Below are 24,808 nucleotides of genomic sequence, written 5' to 3'. Positions count from 1 at the left end.
CTGAGTAAATAAATCCTAGAATTGCTCTAAATGCCTGAGGACTTTAATTTCACAACAGTCCTTGCTTTATCATTGACATACTTTTGTACATGTATTTAAACATGGATCAACTATTTTGAGAAATATTTACCATATGTGTTCAGTGATTAGTCGCTGTGTAATTCATATAGTGATAACATTACTTGTGTTTTTGTTTGTTTTATATCGCAGATGTTACCAGTTATGGTGATGATTACCATTAAGTTATCATTTACTTATGTTGCTTCATTGCCAGGTGCCGGTGAAACCCACAACAGTGTGCAATTCCATTTGCTGCCCGTATCCAGGCTTGATTCCACTGATCTTCAAGTCCTCAGTGCTGATAATAACCCGGCTGATACCTTTATACACTGCCAATGTATCACCTGCCTAAGGCACCACCCTCCACGCCATCTCTGGGCATGTGTCCTTACCGAGTGCCCTACCCTTCAGCTAACCCCACCAAAGGTTCCCCAGACTGGAGCATCAGTAACAATAGAACCTGTGTTCTGCCTTTTGATGTACCACATGGCCAGCTTCCCCTAGTGGCATCCTTACCTAGGGCTCTGTCCCTCAGCACATCACCCCTGCCACCACCACCATTCTTTGCGTAACCCAAGTCCCTTCTTCTTCCCCCATGGCTGCCCACGAACCTCCTGACCAGTTCACTATTCACTGGCCTTCTAAGCCCATACTAGAACCTACTAAACCCAATAGTGTGCCCATTCGCAACCTACCCCCATGCCCTTTGTTCCTCCCTTGATACTGATGGATGCAACTAACCCACCAAAGACACCTTCAAATCCCTCTTCCTAAATATCTTCCTTCTCGAGCTCTTCGCTCATCCGCCTCCAACTCCCTCATGGTCAGCCGCTTTTCCAAACAACGAGTTGGTGGCAGATCTCTCTCCGCTGCAGGGGCCTCCCTCTGGAACAGCCTTCCTGCCCCCCTAAAACTTGAGGAGAGCCATCTCCGGTTCCGGAAGCACCTCAAAACCTTCCTCTTCACCTCCGCTTTCTCTCCCCCTCTCCCCTGCTAAAGTTACTAAACTGCACTGAATCTGCAACTGGGCCACTCACCTTCTCTGTCCTTGGCCCAGCCACTCGCCCCTGCACTGCCTCCCTGGCACCCCCTGCGCTACGGGACTGTGTCTGTATCCCTACAGCCCCTCCTTCCCAGCACTTATCTGCACTTACTCGCACTGCTACTAGCTGGCCCTTGTTACTTTCCTGTATCCTATTACCCTGTACTGCACTTTCCCGTCTCCCTTTCCCCTTGCACTTCTCCCTTTCCCCTCCTCCCTTGCACTTGCGCGATCTGAATGACACCTGGTCTAGTAGGATCGTTGTATGTCTCCCCTTGCCCCCCCCTGCCTCGTCGCGCCTTGAGACACTTGAGCATAGGCGCGTTATAAATAACATATCATATCATATCATATCATATCATATCATAGGATCCAACTACTCTCCAGGTCTGAACCAATGCACCTGACTCCAACCCAACCACTGCCCTTCGAGCGCATATCCCATACTCACATCCACTAAACCATTGATACCCAGCAAGGACATCTTCACTTTCCATGGGACAATACGCCCCCAAGCGTGTACTGGTGCAGATAGACCACCCACTCCCTGAATCACCGATCAGGCTTCAACACCCAGAGAAGCTCCTGTTCACGCACCCAATCTCCCCAATTGACTGCACTACCCACACCCTCCACTAAGATTACACAACCCGCTTAGAAGCAGACTCCCACACCTTTACCCTCCACCTCACCACATCTAAACCTGATCATCTCATCTGTGTACTCATAAACACATGCTCACTCTGTGCCCATGCCATGGACATACATGACTTGATATTGGACAATGAGCTGGACCTACTCGCCTTCACTGAAACCTGGTTGTATGAGGCAGCATGTCCCTCACTATCGCTCACCATTGCCAATGGCTATTCTGTTCTCAGGACATACAGAATTGCCTCCCCAGGTGGACGAGCTGTGATTATCTCCAAATCCTCCCTCCCCACAAATCCTCCCTCCCCATCAGAACTTCCCCTCTCTACTGGGCTACGAACTCCTACTCACCAAAATTGAGCCCTGCCCACAAACTACTATCAATATTGTACTCCATTACACCAAACTAATAACATCTGCTCCTCAGATACTGACATACCTCTTCTCCTCTCACTGCTCCTTAAACCTATGACCAAACTCATAATACTGGGCGATTTCAACCTCAGATTCAAGGACCCTTCTGATTCAAAAAGGCCACAGCCCTCAGTGACACGCTTCTAGAGCTGTACCTCACAGAAGTCACTACTGCTCCTACCCACACAAAAGTCTGGATCCTTGACTGCATCTTGAATCTGAACACACCCATCTCAGTCTCCTCCATCAACCCACTACCCTAGTCAGATGATTCCCTGATCCTCTTCACCCTCTCTCCCAGAGGGAATACAACCCATACAGTCACTAATCACCCCACCTGCAAGACACACCTGCAAACTCACTAAGGAGATGCTTGAACCCACCATCTGTGCCTCCCTGGCTTTACTGCCTGAGAGTGAGGATCCAGAAACAATCCTCTCCGCCTACAATGCCACTCCACTACACAGACTTGATCTGCATGCTCCTCTCTAAACTATGACACAAAAAAAGGAACACCCACAACTGGTTCACTGACAAAATGATTACCCTCCGCAAAACAGAAAAGGACTCAAGAACACCTCTGCAAAATAAAAAAATAAAAAAACACTAACAAAAAAGAGGCCTTTCTCTCCATTAGCCAAAACTTACAAAGCCACTATCATCACCACTAAAGCCAACGTCTACAAGTCTAGGATCCATGAAGCTAGCTGAAACACCAGAGAACTATTCAAAATCTTCAAGGAGCTTGAATCCCCAGCACCTCCCGTCGTCAGCTTCCTAAGGGACAAAGTCGGGTGCTCCCTTGTCCAATCTGCCCTTCCCAAGAAAACCCACAACCTCAGAGACAAAAACATCCTCAAACAATCCTTGCTCCCTATCACAGATGCCACCCTCCAATAATGACCCACACCTCGACCATCACACCCCCTTTCAACTTTTCCCATGTCACTCCCTCTGACGTTCTCTCCACCATCCTTCACCTGAAAACATCTAATGCAAAGGAGACATCTCCCCTTCCCACCTGATCAAGATGTGTGCTGAGCCCCTCTCACTCATCATTGCTAATTTTATCAATGCCTCTTTTGTCACATTTATGGTCCCTAAAACCATTGAAGACGTTTGGGTCACAAAAAACAGCACTCAACCTTACCCTTTCCACCAACTACCATCCCATCAAGACCGTGCCTTAACTCCTGAAAATACTTGACCACACCCCTTACACTCAAATTTGAAGCTACCTGGAAAACCTCAATCTTCTGGGCATGCAACAATCTGGGTTTTGGCCAAGACACAGCACGGAGGCAGCCCTCCTTGACCTGAAGATCCAGCTCTAAAACATTTGAGACACAGGAGATCTCGCAATCCTCCTCCTACTCGATCTATCTGTGGCTTTTGATCTCGTGGATCATGATATCCTCTGCCAACACCTTACCTCCCTCTTCAACCTCTCCAATAACGCAGACAGCTGGGTCAACTCCTTTCTGCATAAACGCTCTTCCAGGGTATTTGCCAGTTCGGAAGCAGCTGACTCCATCCCTGTCTCTTACGGTGTACCACAAGGCTTGTGACTTTCTTCAACGCTATACACTATGCATACCAAACCCCTCTTTGATCAGCTGGACAGTCATGAAACCCACTATACCAACTTTGCCGATGATATGCAAGTACTTCTGAAACTCACCAGTAACCATAGAATTGACTCTGCTAACCTTAATTGGATATATAGCATCATTCAAGCATTGATGGCAAACCACCATCTGTGCTTGAATGATGATAAGACAGAGCTCTTCATCGTAGGCTCTTCGCACCAGCTCAAGAACCTGGATCCAGCCATTTCCTCTTTCTCCATTGATAGAAACATCACCCCCAAATCTAGTCACGTGAAAACTCTGGGGGTTTACGTAGACGCTGAACTTAATATGCAAAAACACATTAAAGCCATTGCCTACTTGGCAGAAAATGTCTGACCTCGGGCAACTGCCTAGCCAGAGCAATCATTGGTAGCAAAATGGACTGTTGTAATGCCATCCTTGCAGGGAAATCAACAATAAACCTTACCAAATTACAATTTATCGAGAACTAAGGCCACCCAGGCAGTTTGGGGTATGAAACGTTCTAACCATACCTCACTAGTGAGACATGAGGCCCATTGGCTACCTATCAAAGCCTGCATTGAATTTAAATCTTGTCATTCAATCACCTATGTATCCACAACACTGCACCTACCTACCTCAACCAGCACATTGCCAAAAAGACTAAACCACTGTGCCTACGATCCTTCACCTCCACATCTCTTGTAACACTGAGATTCACCCCAATAAAGTGCTGGTGGAGCTAACTCCACCTTCCTAGCAGCTACTTTCTGGAATGCTCTGCCGCCTTGTCTACAAGATGTCTACAAGATGTCTACAAGATGAGCCTTCTTACTTGAATTTCCAGAAAAAAACTGAAAACGAGTCTGGCAGTGACCGTGCCGGTAAAACGGGCAGGCTGCCGCCGGACCTGTAATGAATTACCGGCGCCTGACTTCCCAGTAACACCAGGGTATTCCGACCCCGGAAGCCGGGAAGTCAGGAGCCAGTAATTTTGTAAGTCCCCATTCCCATGGAGTCCAATAGAACTCCATGGAAATGGGGTCCACAGAAGCACCGGCAAAGTTAACAACGGTGAAAAGGTCTGACCCTGGCGGTTAGGCTTACCAGCACCGGTGTTTCCAGACCGGCACAGTTGGAATGAGGCCCACAGTCCTTCCATTCGAAATATAATGATTTATCCTGCCTACCATATTTGTATTTTTCAAAGATGCACTGTTCTAACAGTAAAATATGTGTAATGCGATGAGTCAGCATCCTATTTACAGTTGTGATCATTGTCCCTGCCTATCATTATGAGGAAGGGTGGAGAAGCCCAGACATGGTGCCTCCCACCTAAATCAAATTATCAAAGTCTGCAGAAAGAGAGAGCATTTGCTCTCGCGTTTCACCAGCAGAGTGCACGGCTTCTCCTGAGGACTGACAGGGAAGAAAAGTAAAACAAAAAATGCAATTTAAAAAATAAAAACATTAATAAATGCAAGAACAACTGTCCAGAGCTATGAATGAAAAAATAGCAATAATTGCATAAACCTAAAACATTAAAATGATAATATTAATTAACTGTACTTATTATAAAACGTACTTCCTCTATAATTAGTAACGCAACAACTACGGGCATAACACTGGGTTGGAAGCGGAAAAGCTAGAAAAACAGCGTAAATGATGAGGTATACCCCTCTTGCAAAAATGAAACTGTGTCATGGACCCACATCTGGCGTCGATCCAACCTAACCAGATCCTTGGTTAGCTATTTGCGAAGGCTTTGCTCATCTGCAAGTTTCTAGATGCGGTTAGTGTCTGGTGAGGTTCAAGAAAAAGTTGGACCAGGGTTCACTCAGAAGAAAGATTCTTCTCGATGCGCTGTAGCCAGATGCTTACAGGTGGAGTCCCCTGGTGAACTGTTTGACACTGTTACTTAGCATTTTGCTGACAATGCTTTTCTGTGCTGGAGTTAAGTAGGGTGTTTCTATGTTCTTTGCCTTGCATCGGAAGGCCATGTTTTCCACTATATGGGATTTGTCCTGCACAGCACATTATCACATTTATTTTCCAAACTAATGGCTGGAGGGTTTAGAGTTAATCTTAACCCCTGGCATTGCTCTGGGCAACCCTCCAGACCATCACTGTTCTCCTGCCAAGCCATCACAAAAGGGGAAAGACAATATGCAATGACTGGGGCATCTGATGCCTTATTTCGTGGTGTGATGATGGAAGCTTTCATCAGATACTGAGCAAATAATCCAGAGCTCAGGGACCTGTTCACTAGCATATCTGAGATTTTAACATCCCCGAGTCTCACTCTGACCACCACACTCGAAGCACACTTTTCCTCTGACTGAATCCATGGGCCTTAAGCAAATTGTGCTCTCTCCCATGAACAACAAAGGCAACACCCTAGATTTGGGCCCTCATTACAAGTTTGGCGGTATTCCGGCAGTAAATCTGCCTGAATACCGCAAAACAGAATTGCCTCCTCTTGGTCTGGTGGATTTACTGCCAGATTACAAGTGGTGGTAGTTGGTGTTAGTCCCCATTTATTGGAGTCCATAGGAGTCCATGGGGCTTTTGGAGGTATTACCGCCACCGAAATTCCACAATTTAGCTCATTTTTGGCAGTAAAGTGGTGGGTTTACCTCCAGCTTTTTGCTGGAGGTGAATCCTCGGCCTCACTGCCTAACTTGTAGTAGGGCAGTGTGGTAATGCCACGGTAATGCTGATTGTTACCACACTGCGGAAATCATAATGAGTCCCTTACTCTTCACATCATACTCATATCATCCCCCTCATCATCTGCTAAGACCCTATCCTACATGACTGGTCTGACCACGCCATCATCCACTGTCCATCACCTACTTGCCCTGTCTCACAAGGTCAGGGTAAATTAGTAGTATTCTGATTATCGAGGCCAAACTTGCTAACTACTCCAACACCATCACAGCAGCTTCAGCCAGAAGAAAAGCCATCTTTGACGTCCTAAAACATTGTACTAAATTTCACGTGACCTTGAAGTGCCAGTAACTCAGATAGATCATTGAAACACACTCCCATACCCTTATGTCTCCTGCACTCCAGTGTGCACACACTTCCCCCTGGAATCAATTCTCTCGCCTCTCTCCCCCAGTCCTCCTCAAAACAACCACCTCCCTCAAGCCTGCTTCCTCCTCTCACCATTTCATCCAGGCCTCCATCAGTAAACAATTAATGGGCCTCGTGCTCTAGGCAGTCCTCAGCATCATTAATGCCTCCCTCACAGAAAGGTCATTCCCAGACACCCCCAAGACTCGTCTCATATTACTTCTTTTGAAAAAGCCAACCCTAGTCCCAAATGACCTAGCCAACTACAGGCCCATTACTAACCTACTGTTTATTGGCAAAATCTTAGACAAAATAGTTGTTACATAACAACTCGCCAGAAGCGAATAAACACACCTCATAAATGAAAGTGAGGGTTTTGCCTCAAAGGTAGCATTGAGACAGCCCCCATCCGGATAGTGGATGATGACCAACAAATCATGAATACGGGAGACGTGTGCCTCTTCGTCCTCCTTGAAACTTTGGCTGCATTTGGCACCATCAATCACCACATCCTCTTCTCCCTCCTCTCTGACAGGATGGAATTCTCTGGCACTGTCCTGAATTGGTTTACCTCCTACCTTTTGGGGCAGAGATCAGGCTGTCTAGATGAACACCAATCATTATAACCTTTACATGGGGCCTCTGGACACACTTAGCAAAGATCTCAATATAGCCAACCACCAATACGAGGACGATCCTCAGTTGTACATGAGAGTAAAAAGTGCACTGGATATTGGCCATGTTTACAATTACATAGCCATCATCCACTCCCCTACTAAACAATAACTTACCCAAAAATGGCACATGAAATGCACCTAGAGGGATTTGATTTGCAGCTCTCGTATTCAGCAATATCCTTAGGTTTCACCATTTACAGCACCCCGTCATGTCAGAAACACATAGCTAAGAAAGCCCAAATGGCCTGTCTCCAACTTTCCACCCTTTGCAAAATCAAGACCTACATCCCATCACTGGACATTCATACCTAGTGCAGGCCCTTCTAGTCTCACACATCGATGGGAGAAATGCCTTACTGATAGGGCTCACAGCTGCTCACTTGGTTCCCCTAAAAACAGTCCACCAGGATGCAGCAAACCTTTTTACCAAACTGCTCAAAGCACAATCAGTCAGCAAAAAGAGGACCCACAAATAATCCTTCTATTGTCACGCACCTACAGTTCGGAGCTCAAACCTAGTATTGGCTTGGAATGCCCACCCCCAATTCTCCAATTTTACAAATCTCTCAAAACATGGCTTTTTCAAAAACACCTGGACATGGGCTAATCCGAATGTATGCACAGACATACTGCGCTAGTGTTAAAAGATTCCAGTCCAATCGCATGGCTACCCACTTTCTGTACAGTGCTCTGCTGCTCTCAAACTAGGTCTGCACTTTGCAAAACAAAATAAAATAAAATCTATGCTAGGAAGCAAAACATCATTTTCTCTATGATTGTCGTTGCTGGTCCTGGGAAGAGTTGTTCAGATGATGCTCTCATTCTTTTCACAGTGGTTATGATGTCCACAGGTGGATGGTGGTGGAAAGATGTGGATGATTGACAATGATCGATTGGATTAACCTCACTCTTTCCGGGGGAGCTGTTGCGCGTTTGGCCAAATCAAATAGATGCCTCTGTGTGAGATCCGTTGGTGTGCAGAGCATTCTGGCATAATTTTGGTAATAAATAGGAAGGGCTTGTTACAAGACTAACTCAAAAGAGGTATGAAGGGGCTAGCAAAGCCTGACCAAGAATCAGAAGGATTGCTCCAGTGGTGCCAGAGATATTTGGCAGAGTTCAGCGGGCTCATGATGGGCGTAGGTGCAGAGGCGAACTACAGCTGCTGAGAGGGCCTCCGCCGGGGGCGGGCCTATCAACTACTTGCGGAAACTGAAGATGAAGTTGCAGAGGCTCGGTGCAGAGAGAGACTGAGTGCAAGAGAGGAGGGCTGCTCGAGGCAACAACGTCTTACTGAAAGACAATGGGCGGACGGTGCCTGCTTTCACAGCGCCCATTCCGTGCCGTGGGGAGGAGTAAGCCTCTGGGTTGCCGATGCTGATAAGCCCAATACTACTGAAGCGGGCAGTGGAGGAGGCAGGAGGGCCTGCCCCTCGCTGTGGCCCCAAACAACACACAATGAGCGCAGTCCACTGTGAGACTCTGAGGAAAGTCACTGCCCGACAGTCTAAAATCGTAACTGAACTTTGCGGTCATTGAAATTTGGCAACCGATGTCCTGCGCCACGTGTGAGAAACCATTTATGGACGTTTCAGACCCTGCAGGAGTGTTTGACCGCATAGACCTCGCTTGACACGCATGGGTGCTGCCATTGCGTGGCACGACAAGCCGCTTGTAGGGACATAAGCAAACTGCCAACGGGCATATCGGATCCCTGGGAAGAAGGGAATTAACACTGCTGACCTAACGGCATTAACCTACTGGTGCTGCAACGCCACACGAGATAACACAGCCTGTTGAAAGACCCAGCGGAGCGAGGCGACTGCATGCTCCCAGCTACTCGGGAACGACTGAGACAGCATACGTGACGAATACAGAAACCTGGTCCTGCACTGCACTTGCCAGCAGGTAGGCGTTGAAACACTTGCTCACCATAGAAAGGCTGATTCCTGCAGGTTCTAACCTCCAAGTACTACAATAGGGTTTCTATCTTTTGTTCCCCTGCATGCTACCACAAGACAACTTAACATCTAACTCTGAAGTCCAGGGCCTGGCCTGAGGGCACTTACCGATGGGAAGGGGAACATGCTGGGAACCCGCACCAGGTTCAGGAGGAGAAGTTGGGCCGCAGTTGACGCACCAGCAGTGCTTTTAGTTACATTCCTGGGGCAAGACAAGAGACAAGGTCCCGTGATATGGATGTTTTGGGGTATCACAGTCTGCACAAGGACGGAAGGGCTGCCACCCAGTGTCGGTCTCACTTGGCTCTCCCCTACTCGAGTTTGCAGTTACGTCCCGCCTGTCAGTTCTGACCCTGGCGGGCAGGATGGCACTCGGCTGGAGAGTCATACTGTGCCGGTCCGGAAACACGGGTGCCGGTAGGCTTACCAGCAACAGTGTTTCCAGACCGGCATAGTTGGAATGAGGCCCACAGTCCTTTAATTCGAAATTTAATGATTTATCCTGCCTACCATATTTGTGTTTTTCAAAGATGCAGTGTTCTAACAGTAATATATGTGTAATGCGATAAGCCAGCTTGCTATTTACAGTTGTGATAATTGTCACTGCCTATCATTATGAGGGAGGGTGGAGAAGCCCATACATGGTGCCTGCCACCTAAATCAAATTATCAAAGTCTGCAAAAAAGAGAACATTTGCTCTCACGTTTCACCAGCAGGATGAGTGCACAGCTTCTCCTGAGAACTAACAGGGAAGAAAAGTAAAACAAAAAATGCAATTTTAAAAATAAAAACATTAATAAATACAAGAACAACTGCCCCATACTATGACTGAAAAAATAGCAAGAACTGTGCAAATCTAAAACATAAAAATGGAAATAATAATTAACTGTGCTTATTATAAAACATACTTCCTCTATAATTAGTAACGCACTGGGTTGGAAGCGGAAACGCTAGAAAAACAGTGTAAATGATGAGGTACATCCTTCTTGCAAAAATGTAACTGTGTCATGGACCTACATCTGGCGTCGATCCAACCTAAACAGATCCTTGGTCAGCTATTTGCGAAGGCTTTGCTCATTTGTAAGTCTTTAGATGCGGTTAGTGTCTGTGAGGTTCAAGAAAAAGTTGGACCAAAGATTGCTCTCGATGCCCTGTAGCCAGATGCTTACAAGTGGAGTCTCCTGGGGAACTGTTTGACACTGTTACTTAGTATTTTGCTGACAATGCTTTTCTGCGCTGGAGTTAAGTAGGGCGTTTCTATGTTCTTTGCCTTGCATCGGAAGGCCATGTTTTCCACTATATGGGATTTGTCCTGCACAGCACATTATCACATTTATTTTCCAAATAAATGGCTGGCGGGTTTACAGTTAATCTTAACCCCTGGCATTGCTCTGGGCAACCCTCCAGACCATCACACTTCTCCTGCCAAGCCATCACAAAGGGGGAAAGACCCATGGAATCAACGTGCGCCGAAAAAACGGTGCACGCGTGCGAAAACGTGCGATTCGCAGAGAAACAGTGAAAATCGCAGTGCAAGTGCGATTATCGCACTGAAAACATCGCACATCAATTCATGGAAGTCCGTGCACGCGCGAAATGTGAGATGTGCGCTGAGAAAGTGCGCGGCGCACGCTGGTGCACGCTGGTGCACAGGTCATCGAACGCCGTGCGATAAGGCCACAGCGAATTCGCACATAGCGCGGCGCACATAACAAAAGTAGGCGTAACACGGGGCGTCACACGCAGAATGGGGAACAACTTGTGAAAATGTGGGCGTCACGGGGGAAGTACAGGAGGCAAGTGCGCAGAACGCCCACACGCTCGCCTACAACACGTATTCATGGAATCGAATAGGGAAAAACAGCACACGGCCAAAGACGCCCACAGGCCCATACATGTCCGCCACACGAAAGCAGGCGGTAGCGTCCCTGCGCAGGAAAAAAATGTGCGCCAAAGTCCTACACGCGCGAGAAGGCCCACACGCGATCGGGCCTGGGGGAGCGTGTGCGTGTATTACAGGGGTGCGCGTGAAGTTCCACACGCGATTGGCCTGGGCGCGTGTATTTCAGGGGTGGGCGAGAAGTTTCTCACACACGATTGGCCTGGGCGCGTGTATTACAGGGGTGCGCGCAAAGTTTTACACGTGATCTGGCCTGGGGGAGCGTGTGCGTGTATTACAGGGGTGCGCGTGAAGTTCCACACGCGATTGGCCTGGGCGCGTGTATTTCAGGGGTGCGCGAGAAGTTTCTCACACGCGATTGGCCTGGGCGCGTGTATTTCAGGGGTGCGCGCGAAGTTTCACACGCGATCTGGCCTGGGGGAGCGTGTATTTCAGGGGTGTGCGTGAAGTTCCACACGCGATTGGCCTGTGCGCGTGTATTTCAGGGGTGCGCGAGAAGTTTCTCACACGCGATTGGCCTGGGCGCGTGTATTTCAGGGGTGCGCGCAAAGTTTTACACGCGATCTGGCCTGGGGGAGCGTGTGCGTGTATTTCAGGGGCTCGCGGGTGTTTTCACACGCGATTGGGCCTGGGGGAGCGGGGTACGTGTATTCCAGGGGTTTGCGTGAATTTTTTCACGCGATCTTGCCTGGGGGGGAGCGGGGTACCACTCACCGTCTGCCTTGCGTGTAGAAGAACGCGTAGCCAACACCCGCTGTGAAGTAATAGGGTGTGAACCCCAATGGATGGAAAACACATGCACCGCACGAAAAGCACGTACAGAGCAGGGTAAAGGCATGCAGGATCTCCAAGCCCTGCCAGGGCAACGCCCGTGCGCGAAACGCCACAGACGCGCTTACGCTGTAAGGGCCTTTGGTCCAATGAAATCGCGTACGCGTGCTGACGCGCTTACGCGCTAAGGCCCTTTCCTCGAATTTCACGCTGACGTGCAGGATTTTCACGTGCAAAATCACTCCGTATCAAGCTGGCCACGCGAAAACACACGGAAGACCACGCTCCTACCCAGAAGGCCGAATTACTGCCCCCCCAGTGCCCCGATCACCCTTCCACGTGCCATCTGCTGCTGCCTGCCTGCCTGCTGCCACCGTGCCCTGCCATTTGGTGCCTGCACATCAGCCATCTGCAGGGGTCCAGTTGCTGTGTCCACCCCTGCTGGAACAGAAGACTCCCGACTCGGATAACATCGCTCCACAGCCCAGCCCCAGGACCCAGTTGCCCACCCACTCCTGCCCCTGGGGTTGCCATGTCGGGCACATCAACATCTGGCACCAGTGGCAACCCCCGGCCACAGGGGCAGAGGGGCACCAGCTTCACTGCCACCGAAGTTGGTGTCCTGGTGGAGCAAGTCCTGGGGCAGTATGATGCCCTCTTCGGATCGTTCCGCGCCAACAAGGAAGGACGGGAGAGGATCTGGGCCGACTGTGTGGTTACCATCAACGCGGAGGGGGTGGCAACCCGCACCATCCAGAAGGTCAAGAAGCGCTGGGAGGACTTGAGGTCCAGGACCCTCATAAAGGCCCGGCGCCTCGTGTAAGGGGGCCGGGGCCGCATGAGTTCCATCCAGATGAGGGTCCTGGAACGCGTACACCCAGCGCTCCACGCCCAGGTCCTTGAGAGGGAGACCCGTCTGGAGTTGAGCGGTAAGTGGCCAAGCATTGCTGTGTGAGACAGGGCATGTTGCAGTGTGCTGGTTGTCTGATACTTGCCTGTATGTGTGACATAGGCCATGTATGCATGTATGTGTGCAGGGACATCATGGTAATGCATATGCGACCAGTAATGTGTGAACCGCACGGTTGTTGCATGTGTTTAAATGCGACATGGGGAGCCCTATGCAGATTGCACACATGAGAGCATGGCAGTCTCTGTTCCTGGACATGGGTGGGGGTGAGGGATGGGTGCTGATGCCAGGTACATATATGGTATCCATGTCTGTGTGCCTGACCTGCGTGTCTGTGACTTGTGAATGCCATGGATGCATGACACATGTCTGTGACAATTTACAGATCCACTGATGCAGCCTAGTCATCCTTGTATCCACTGTGATTGGGGTGTATGGGGCCAGATGGATGTGACTGAGGTGAAGTGTGTGCATGTGATAGGCATGACCCATGATGCATGTGAGTCCAAAAACAACATTGTATGCTTCAAGAGTCCCTTGGACATGTTTGCTTATGTCCATAGCATGCGCCATGCCTGTTACTGCATGTGTTTTGCCTGCACTGACCCATGTGTTGTGGAGGGACATGATGGAAGTTATCTTTGACAGTGCCACTCATCTGCTGTTGCTTCCTGTCTATGGGACCATTCTACAGTACCCTGATGCTTGTGTTCTATGTCTCCCTCTACACAGCGCAAAGTGAAGAAGAGGGCGGAGACGGCGCTGTGGAGCTAAGCGGCGTGGATGCCCCCACGGCTGAAGCGGAAGGGGTGGGTGAGCCCCCACAGGGGCTTGGAACGGCGGAAGACGGTGTGGAGCCATCCAGGTTGGTGGTTTCCACAGAGGAGGAGGAGGCCACTACTGAGCCGCACATGGGGCCTGGTGGGGGCATCCCTGCTGGTGCAAGTGGTGCAGTCCAGGGGCAGGGGCAGGAGGCAGCACAGGTCGCCGTGGAGGTGCCTGTGCATGTCGCTGTGACTGCACCACCATGCACCAGCAGAGATGCCCCGTCCCAGGCCCGTCCGCAGGTAGGGGGGATGTCCATGTCATCTGACTCCCCTCCACCTGCGGACGAGGGGACCCCTGGCCGCATGGAGAAGGTCCTGATTGGTGTCGCGTTGCGCACGGCTGTCATTCGTGATGAGGTGCGTGCTTCCCGGGGGGAGCACGCACGTCATCACGAAGAGCACCGTGCCAACATGGCCCAGTTGGGAGTGGTCATGGTCGGGGGTCTCGTACATGTGTCGGGCACTCTGGCGACCCTCTCCTCCTCTGTGGAGGCTATGCGCCAGTCGTACTCCATGCCGTCTTCCGGCCCAGATGCCACCAGGGCCCCCTGTGGACCTGCCCCGACCAATGCATCCACCTCGGTGGGGATCCCATCCCTGCCACAGTCGGGAGTCGGAGGTCCAGCAGGGGTGGACACACCAGCAACTGGACCCCAGCAGATGGAGGATGCGACGGCATCATCGGGCATGGCACGTGCACGACGGCGTTGGTGGTTTCCATCAGCCTGGATGCCGTCGTGCTGGCACAGGCAGTTGCGTCGGAGGCAGCGGCAGGCTCGACGTGGGAGGCATCATGGCTCGGGGCCATCAACATCAGGGGTGCAGGCATCGGCCGGAGGGCAGGAGAACCCTGGAATGGGAGTGGCTTCCGTGTGGGAGCGGTTGGGCCAGCAGATAGGTGCGGAGCGGCAGCGGCAGAGGAGGAACGGCTCACAATGGTCAGGGCGGAGGACTCCATGCGGAGGGCGCTGATGCGGGCTGAGTGCCTCGAGGGTCTTCACAGGGAGTTGGAGCTGGACACTGCATTATCCCTGCAGGACCTCGGGGCCAGAGAACATGCCCGCCTCCAAGCCATTGAACAGGAGTTCGATGATGCCCTGGCCCATGATAACAACCAGTGAGCCGTCGGACTAGCCCGCTGCCCTTGTAAATAGTTATGCAGTTAGTGTAGGTTTCCTTTGCTTTTTTATTTATTTTGGACCTTTTGGACAATGGGCCACATTTATGTATATAGTTTTATTTTATTAGGTAGTATTTTTATGTAGGTTTCATTTCTTCAGTTGGAATCATGGACCCTGGTTTGTTTATCTGTATATAGTTGACTGTTGGATTTTTTATTTTTTTTTGGATTTACCCATGGAGCAATGGTTTTTGGTTTTGTTTTTACCTTGGATTTACTTTCTTGAACTGTGACTTTGGACACCTTTCCTTTGGATTATGATTCGTCGTTTTTCATTATTTTACGGACATGCTGCTTTTGGTTTTTGCTTCCCATTGTCATTTGTTTATTTTTAATTCCATTTATGCTGTTTTTAATACATTTTTTTCATCAAACTTCAATGTGTAGTATCATCTCATTGGTATCATGCATATCATGATATGGGTTTTGAGATTCACTGACACCCATTGGGTGTATGTGAGGGCCATGTGTTCATTTCCAGACTTGCTATTGGGGTTCTATCATGTCATTGCCATTTCTAAGTGAGTGGATGCAATACTCGAGTGGGTGTTTTGCATTTGGAGGCTGACCATAAGGGCCAGGGATCTAGATTGTGATGACATGTTGGCTGGGGGACATGTGTGGGGGCCTGCTGGCAGGTGCCCCACAGTGCTGGGGGGTGGGGGTGGTGGGGAACATGAGTTGGACATGGGTGGGGGCCTGCTGGCAGGTGCCCCGCAATGCTGGGGGGTGGGGGTGCTGGGGAACATGAGTTGGACATGGGTGGGGGCCTGCTGGCAGATGCCCCGCAATTCTGGGGGTGGGGGTGCAAGGGGACATGAGTTGGTGATCATTAGTGCAAGGAGACATGTGCCTTTGCTGGGGGGCATGCCCATGTTGGGTGGGCTGCCTGCGGGACATGACCAGGGATGCAGGGTAGTCCCCTGTGGTGTGAGCCTCCTGCAGGGGCCGTGGAGGGTGTAGACGGAACACCTGGGAGGACCCACACGTGCAATTCACGTGTGGTGCTCCCCGCGCACCCCTGTAATACACGTACCCTGATGAAATCGCGTGTGAAACTTCCCGCGCACCCCTGAAATACACGCACGCAGCCCAATCGGGTGTGAAACTTCCCGCGCACCCCTGTAATACACGGACCCTGATGAAATCGCGTGTGAAACTTCCCGCGCACCCCTGAAATACACGCACTCAGCCCAATCGCGTGTGAAACTTCCCGCGCACCCCTGAAATATACGCACGCCGCCCAATCGCGTGTGAAACTTCCCGCGCACCCCTATAATACACGCGCACAGGGCAATCGCGTGTGGAACTTCTCGCGCACCCCTGAAATACACGCACACGCTCCCCCAGGCCCGATTGCGTGTGAAACCACCCGCGAGCCCCTGAAATACACGCGCCCAGGCCAATCACGTGTGGAACTTCTCGCGCACCCCTGAAATACACGCACACGCTCCCCCAGGCCCGATCGCGTGTGGAACCACCCCCGAGCCCCTGAAATACACACGCCCAGGCCAATCACGTGTGGAACTTCTCGCGCACCCCTGAAATACACGCACACGCTCCCCCAGGCCCGATCGCGTGTGAAACCACCCGCGAGCCCCTGAAATACATGCGCCCAGGCCAATCGCGTGTGGAACTTCTCGCGCACCCTTGAATTACACGCACACGCTCCCCCAGGCCCAATCGCGTGTGAAACCACCCGCGAGCCCCTGAAATACACACGCCCAGGCCAATCGCGTGTGGAACTTCTCGCGCACCCCTGAATTACACGCACACGCTCCCCCAAGCCCGATCGAGTGTGAAACCACCCGCGAGCCCCTGAAATACAAGCGCCCAGGCCAATCGCGTGTGGAACTTCTCGCGCACGCCTGAAATACACGCACCCAGGCCATTCGCGTGTAATACTTCTCGCGCACCCCTGAAATACATGCACACGCTCCCCCAGGCCCGGTCGCGTGTGAAACCACCCGCGAGCCCCTGAAATACACGCGCCCAGGCCAATCGCATGTGGAACTTCTCGCGCACCCCTGAATTACACGCACACGCTCCCCCAGGCCCGATCGCGTGTGAAACCACCCGCGAGCCCCTTAAATACACGCGCCCAGGCCAATCGCGTGTGGAACTTCTCGCGCACCCCTGAAATACACGCACCCAGGCCATTCGCGTGTAATACTTCTCGCGCACCCCTGAAATACACGCACACGCTCCCCCAGGCCAGGTCGCGTGTGGTACTTCTCGCGCACGCATGTTCCCGACACCCGTAATACGCGTTCCCCGCTTTGCGTTTGCTGTTTGCCAGTCCGGTAAACTGGTACAGTGTTGGCGCAGCCCTTTGCGATGGTTTTGCGATCTTGGTGGCTTTTCCTTGCGCGAGGGCGTTCTTGGGGGCATAACTGGCGCTGCTGCGGGGTCGCTGCCCCACTCTGCGCCACGTCTTCTTTTGGAGGTGAGAATCCATGAATACGCTGTGCGCGGAAATTGATTTTATCGCACGCAGCTGGCGCAGACATTCGCACAGGCACGCTGTGCGCCAGCCGCGTGCGACACTTTTGAGAGGAATTACATGAATCGGCCTGCATATGTTATGATGGTGATATCCGATGCCTTATTTCGTGGAGTGATAATGGAAGCTTTCTTTAGATACTGAGAGAATCATCCAGAGCTAAGGGACCTGTTCACTAGCATATCTGAGATTTTAGAATTCCCGAGGCTCTCTCTCACAACCACACTCGAAGCACACTTTTTCCTCTGACTGAATCCATGGACCTTAAGCAAATGGTGCTCTCCCCCATGTACAACAAAGGAAACACCCTAGATTTGGGGCCTCATTACAAGTTTGGCAGTATTCCGGCAGTAAATCTGCCGGAATACCTCAAAACAGAATTGCCTCCTCTTGGTCTGGTGGATTTACTGCCAGATTACAAGTGGTGGTAGGTGGTGTTAGTCCCCATTTATTGGAGTCCATGGGATTCCATGGGGTTTTTGGAGGAATTAACGCCACCAGAAATTCCACGATTTTGCTCATTGTTGGCAGTAAATTGATGGGTTTTCCTCCAGTGTTTTGCTGGAGGCGAATCCTCGACTTCACCGCCTAACTTGTAGTATGGCAGTGTGGTAATGCTGCGGTAATGCTGATGTTTACCACACAGCAGAAATCATAATGAGTCCCTTAGTCTTCACATCATCCTCATATCATCCCCCTCATCATCTTCTCAGACCCTATCCCACATGACTGTTCTGATGACGCCATCATCCACTGTCGATCACCTACTTGCTCTGTCTCACAAAGGTCAGGGTTAATGCCCCCTCTTTCAGTCTCTGCTTTTAAAAAACCTTCAAGGTGAATGAGCGAGAAGAAAGCTTTGCAGACTTCCCCACCACAGGGAATACCTTGGTCCTTTTAGAATTATCCAACAACTCAGCTATGACTCTAGTGGACATTCATATCCCCCTAAAATCCACCCATACTAAGAACAAACAATATTATCCCTTGGTGTACCCCCTAGCTTGCCTCCAACAAAAAGCTCAATCAGAGTCCTACGGAAATGGTGGTGCAAAACTGCAACCCTGGAGATCTCACGAATCTCAAATCTCTCTGCTCTGACCGTAGCATTCTGATTATCAAGGCCAAAGTTGCTTACTACTCCAACACCATCGCAGCAGCTTCAGCCAGAAGAAAAGCCCTCTTTGAAGTACTAAAACATTGTACTAAATTTCATGTGACCTTGAGTTGCCAGTAACTCTGGAAAAATACAATAGAATGAACAACTGTTTCATTGAACAAATAGAACAGTCAGATAGATCATTGAACCAAATTCCCGCACCCTTGTGTCTCCTGCACTCCAGTGTGCACACACTTACCCCTGGACTGAATTCTCTCCTCTCTCTCCCCCAGAACTCCAAAAAAAATCACCTCCCTCAAGCCTGCTTCCTCCTCTCACGATATCATCCAGGCCTCCATCAGTAAACGATTGATGGGCCTCGTGCTCTAGGCAGTCCTCAGCATCAATAATGCCTCCCTCACAGAAAGGTCATTCCCAGACACCCCCAAGACTCGTCTCATATGACTTCTTTTGAAAAAAACAACCCTAGTCCCAAATGACCTAGCCAACTAGCGGCCGTTACTAACCTACTGTTTATTGGCAAAATCTTAGACAAAATAGTTGTTACACAACAACTCGCCAGAATCGAACAACTACACCTCATAAATGACAGTCAGGGTTTTGCCTCAAAGGTAGCATTGAGACAGCCACCATCCATGTAGTGGATGATGACCCACAAATCATGAATAAGGGAGACGTGTGTCTCTTCGTCCTCCTTGAAACTTTGGCTGCATTTGGCACCATCAATCACCACATCCTCTTCTCCCTTCTCTCTGACAGGATGGAATTCTCTGGCACTGTCCTGAATTGGTTTACCTCCTACCTTTTGGGCAGACATCAGGCCCTCTAGATGAACACCAATCATTATTACCTTTACCTGGGGCCTCTGGACACACTCAGCAAAGATCTCAATATAGCCAACCACCAATACGAGGACAATCCTCAGTTGTACATGAGAGTAAAAAGTGCACTGGATATTGGTCATGTTTACAATTACCTAGCTGTCATCCACTCCCCACTAAATAATAACTTACCCAAAAATGGCACATGAAATGCACCTAGAAGGATTTCATTTACAGCTCTCGTATTCAGCAAAATCCTTAGGTTTCATCATTTACAGCAGCCCGTCATGTCAGAAACACATAGCTAAGAAGTCCCAAATGGACTGGCTCCAGCTATCCATCCTTTGCAAAATCAAGACCTACATCCCATCACAGGTATTTCATCGCAGGCCCTTGCATTCCACATATCTATGTAAGAAATGCCCTGCTGACAGGGCTCACAGCTGCTCACTTGGTTCCCCTAAAAATAGTCCACCAGGCTGCAGCACACCTTATTACCAAGCCGCTCAATTCACAATCATTCAGCAAAAAGAGGACCCACAAATAATCCTTCTCTTGTCACGCACCTACGCTTTGGAGCTCAAACCCAGTGGTCGAAGTGGGTGGGAGCGGTCGGGAGCGGTGCTTCTATACTTCTTTTAATTAAGTTTTACCATTCCTATACTTTTATTTTAAAAAGGAACCGTTCCGGAACGATTTCGTTTTAAAATAAAGGTGTGGGTAGAGGTTGGAACTTGCACTTTCAGTGCACTGCACAGGACGTTTCCTTAAAGAGCAGGCACGTGTGTTTTGGGGTTTTTATTGTGCATCGGAGGGGCGTGGCGATGGGGTCTGTGGGGAGTGGTGCATGCCAGTAGGGAACATAGCTTCACTACTTCTTTTCGTACACTTCGACCATTGCTCAAACCTAATATTGGTTTGGAATGCCCACCCACCAATTCTCCAATTTCACAAATCTCTCAAAACATGGCTTTTTCAACACCACCTGGACATGGGTTAATCCAAATGTATGCACAGACCAAAACTCTCAGTACTGCGATACTGTTAAAAGATTCCAGTCCAATCGAATGGCTACCCACAGTCTTTACAGTGCTCTGCTGCTCTCAAACTAGGTCTGCACTTTGAACAACAAAATAAAATAAAATCTAGGCTAGGAAGCAAAACTTAATTTTCTCTATGATTATCGTTGCTGGTTCTGTGAAGAGTTGTTCAGATGATGCCCTCATTCTTTTCACAGTGGTTATGATGTCCACAGGTGGATGGTGGTGGAAAGATGTGGATGATTGACAATGATAGATTGGATTAACCTCACTCTTTCCTGGAGCGCTGTTGCGCGTTTGGCCAAATGGACGCCTCTGTGTCAGCTCTCTTGGTGTGCAGAGCGTTCCGGCATAATTTTGGCAATAAATAGGAAGGGCTTGTCACAAGACTAACTCAAAGGAGGTATGAAGGGGGCTAGCACAACCTGACCAAGAATCAGAACGATTACTCCAGCGGTACCAGAGATATTTGGCAGAGTTCAGCGGGCTTGTGATGGGTGAAGTTGATGAGGGGGAACTACGGCTGCTGAGAGGGCCTCCTGCGTGGGCGGGCCTAGCAACTACTTGCGGACACTGAAGACGAAGGTGCAGAGGCTCGGTGCAGAGAGAGACTGAGTGCAAGAGAGCAGGGTTGCTCGCTGCCACACCGTCTTACTGACAGACACTGGGGTGGATGGTGCCTGCTTTCACTGAGCCCGTCCCGTGCCATGGGGAGGAGGAAGCCGTCAGGTTTCTGACCCATATAAGCCCAACGCTACCGAAGCGGGCAGTGGAGGAGGCTGGAGGGCCTGCTTCTCGCCGTGGCCCCAAACAACACACAGTGAGCGTGGAGCACGGTGAGGCTCTGAGGAAAGTCACTGTCCAACGGGCTAAAATCCAAACTGAACTTTGCGGTCATTGAGATTTGGCAACCGATGCCTTGGGCCATGTGTAAGAAACCATTTATGGAGGTTTCAGACCCTGCAGGAGTGATTGACTGCATAGACCTCACTTGACACGCGTGGGTTCTGCCATTATGCAACAAGACAAGCCACTTGGAGGGACATAAGCAAACTGCCAATGGGCATATTGGATCCCTGGGATGAAGACTGCAAAAATCCGGATTCATATTGTGGGAATTAACGCTGCTGACCTAACGGCATTGGCCTACTGGCGCTGCAACGCCACACGAGATAACACAGCCTGTTGAAAGACCCGGCAGAGTGGGGTGACTGCGTGCTCCCAGCTACTCTGGAATGGCTGAGACAACATCCGTGATGAATACAGAGACCTGGTCCATCACCGTAGAAGGTAGGCGTTGAAACACTTGCTCACCATATACTCCCCCAGAAAGGCTGATTCCCGCAGGTTCTAACCTGCAAGTATTACTTTTTATTTTTGTGTTCCCCTGCCTGCTACCCCAAGACAACTTAACATCTTACTCTGAAGTCCAGGGCCTGGACTGAGGGGACTGGCCGATGGAAGGGGAACATGCTGAGAACCCCGACCAGGTGGTTCAGGAGGAGAAGGTGGGCCACAGTTGACGTGCCAGCAGTGCTTTTAGTTACATTCCTGGGGCAAGACAAGAGGCAAGGTCCCGTGATATGGATGTTTTGGGGTATCACAGCCTGCACAAGGACTCAAGAGCTGCCACCCAGTGTCGGTCTCACTTGGCTGCCCCCTACTCGAGTTTGCAGTTACGTCTCTCAGATGGGGCACCCGGTCCTTAAGAGGGAAACTAACATGAACACTCGGTAAACCTGACTATCTCGCTCTAGCTTCTCTGCCCCCACAGCCTGAGAGAGAGGGTAAGGGCTGATTCGCTGCCCCTTCCTGTGAAACACACAAATGGAAAACAAAGTAGTGCCTGGGTGGAAAGCGTGGAGCTAATGCCGCAAAGATCATTTAGCACCCATGTCAGCTGATCTAGGAAGGCTTTTCGAGCATGAGGCTGGCAGATGGAACGGAGTGCTACTGCTAGACAAACAAAAGATCTCTAGACCTATTTACATCACAGAACACATAGTTTGAATGCTGTAAAGTCATCCAGCGGTACAGTATAATGCTTAAGGGAGAACCCCCCAAAAAAGTGGTACAATGGACACATTTGCTAAGCCAACTGCTAAGCTAATAGATGCTGGTAGCGAGAGGAAAGAGCTCAAGAATTGTCAGTGATAACCCCACCATCGCCACCCGCCGGTCTACAGGGAGTCATGACCATCAAGCGGCAAGGATTCACTTTCACTAACAACAAGCTAGATTGCTACACTATCAGCATTACCACGATGTGGGCTCAGCTGGAAAAAGCTACACAGCGCATCACAGAAACAGAAACGCGGTTTGGCACATCAGAGGATGCCATAGAGGCATTTCAGAGCACACTGACAACTATGGTGAAAGACCTAGGCACTATCAAGATGAAGTGCGAAGACTTGGAAGCGAGATTGCAGCAAAACAATGTCCGCTTCATAGGGGTGCCAGAAGACACCCTGAAGGGCCCCATGGAACTGGCTGTAGAGAGACTGTTAAAAGATCTGCTGAGGGACCTGGGTTGGTTTCAAATGTTTGTAGTGGAGCGTGCGCATAGAACACTGACAGCAAGACCTAAACCAGGTGCGTTCCCCCGGCCAATAATTGCACAGTTAATGAACTACAGGGACAGAGACATGGTTTTAAAGGACGCGAGAGAGAAACAAGATCTGAAGATAGGCTCCAGTGTGATTCGTATTTTCCCGGATTATACGCTGGCGATGCAGCAAGAAAGGTGCACATTCCTGAGGGTCAGAAAGCTGTTAAGAGAGTGCAAAATACCCTATACTATATTATACCTGGCAAGGCTGCTTTTTCACATTGCCAGAGGAAGCAGCATCGTTTGTGGAGGCCAACATTCCCCTACCGGAGAAGCAATTGCCGAAGAAGGGGAGTGACTAAAAAGATGTTGTGCAGTATACCTGTGAAGATACCGAGCATGCTGAGGGCTCTGGACCTCACTGGTGCATATGATAGCTATAATTGTTTCTTGGTAACGCTTGAATAAAAGTTACATCGAGGTCCGAGCTCAGACCGGTGGGTATGTACTGTGTACAAAGGGCTGTGTAGTACTCCCGTGATGGTACTCAAAATGTGGGATGTACTGTACCTCGTAAATAACTATGCAAATTCATGATGTGTTTTGGTAATGTTGGTTTATGGTGTTCATAATGCTTTTAGCCCAGATAAGGTTTTAATGATGTGCAAGCCGGGAACTCTAATTACTGCGGAGGCAGTCGCCTCTAACACGAGTGGACAGTTCTGTTAAACAGGGTAGAGAGAGGGGTATATGAATGGGGTGGAACCTAGTCAAAATGTGGGGTACTATGGGGGAGGGGGGAATTTGGGGGAAGTTGGGGTGAAATAGTAATATAAATGCACAGGTTGAGTACAACATGTTATTGCCAAGTTGGTAGCAGGTGCACGCTTATGGAGATTGTTCAGAGACATATGAGAGACGATGGCTAAAAGTGGGCCAACTGGGGTAAAGTTACAGAGTTGGAATGTGAGAGGCTTGGGCATACCCATGAAGATGTGTAAGTTGATGGCATACGTGAACAGACAAAAAACACATCTATTAGAACACCAGGAGTGCAAGGTTGCCCCGGGATGGGGAGAGCACCGCTATTACACTTCTTACTCGACCAGGGCCCGAAGGGTTATGATCCCGGTTCACTGATCACTCCCATTCACACATTACACAACAAAAAGCCATGCTTGCGGCAGATATGTGATTATACATGTGAAGCTGGGAAGTGCAGAAGTCTTACTGATGAACATATATGGTCCTAACGTAGATGATCCAGAATTCTACAAGGAAATGTTTCGAAAATGTGCCAGGTTTCCCACTGCACAAGTGATCAGCAGAGGTGATTTTAATACTATACTTGACATAGATCTAGATCACACATCTGTCACGCCCAGAACCCTAACGAGTGTGGCACATACAATATACACACACATTGCAGATCTGGGCTTGAGCGATGTTTGGTGCTCGTTACATGGGATGCAGAGGGCCTTCACTTTCTACTCGACAGTGCATGATATGCATTCCCATATAGATCTTTGGTTAACATCGCAAAGGGTGCTGAGTTCGGTAACAGAGACCCAAATACTACCCAGAACACTGTTGGATCATTCCCCTGTGTCGCTCCTGCTGAACATCCCAGAGGGAGCCCCCCAGAGAACACAATGGCATTTCAAGGCCACATCCCTGCTAGACCCAGTGTTTAGGTCAAGTACGGCACAGCAT

General features: G+C 49.8%; 1 protein-coding gene across 1 annotated transcript in view; it reads left to right on the top strand.

Moving 5' to 3' along the window:
* DBH (dopamine beta-hydroxylase) overlaps window positions 1-24,808 on the top strand; it is a 648,743-nt gene that overhangs the window by 232,089 nt on the left and 391,846 nt on the right. The window lies entirely within an intron of this gene.

This window comes from Ambystoma mexicanum, chromosome 8 (genome assembly GCF_040938575.1).
Source record: "Ambystoma mexicanum isolate Mex_15411 chromosome 8, UKY_AmexF1_1, whole genome shotgun sequence".
NCBI classification, from domain to species: Eukaryota; Metazoa; Chordata; class Amphibia; order Caudata; family Ambystomatidae; genus Ambystoma; species Ambystoma mexicanum.
Note: the sequence above shows the minus strand (reverse complement) of the source record. Positions and strands in the feature narration are given on the sequence as shown.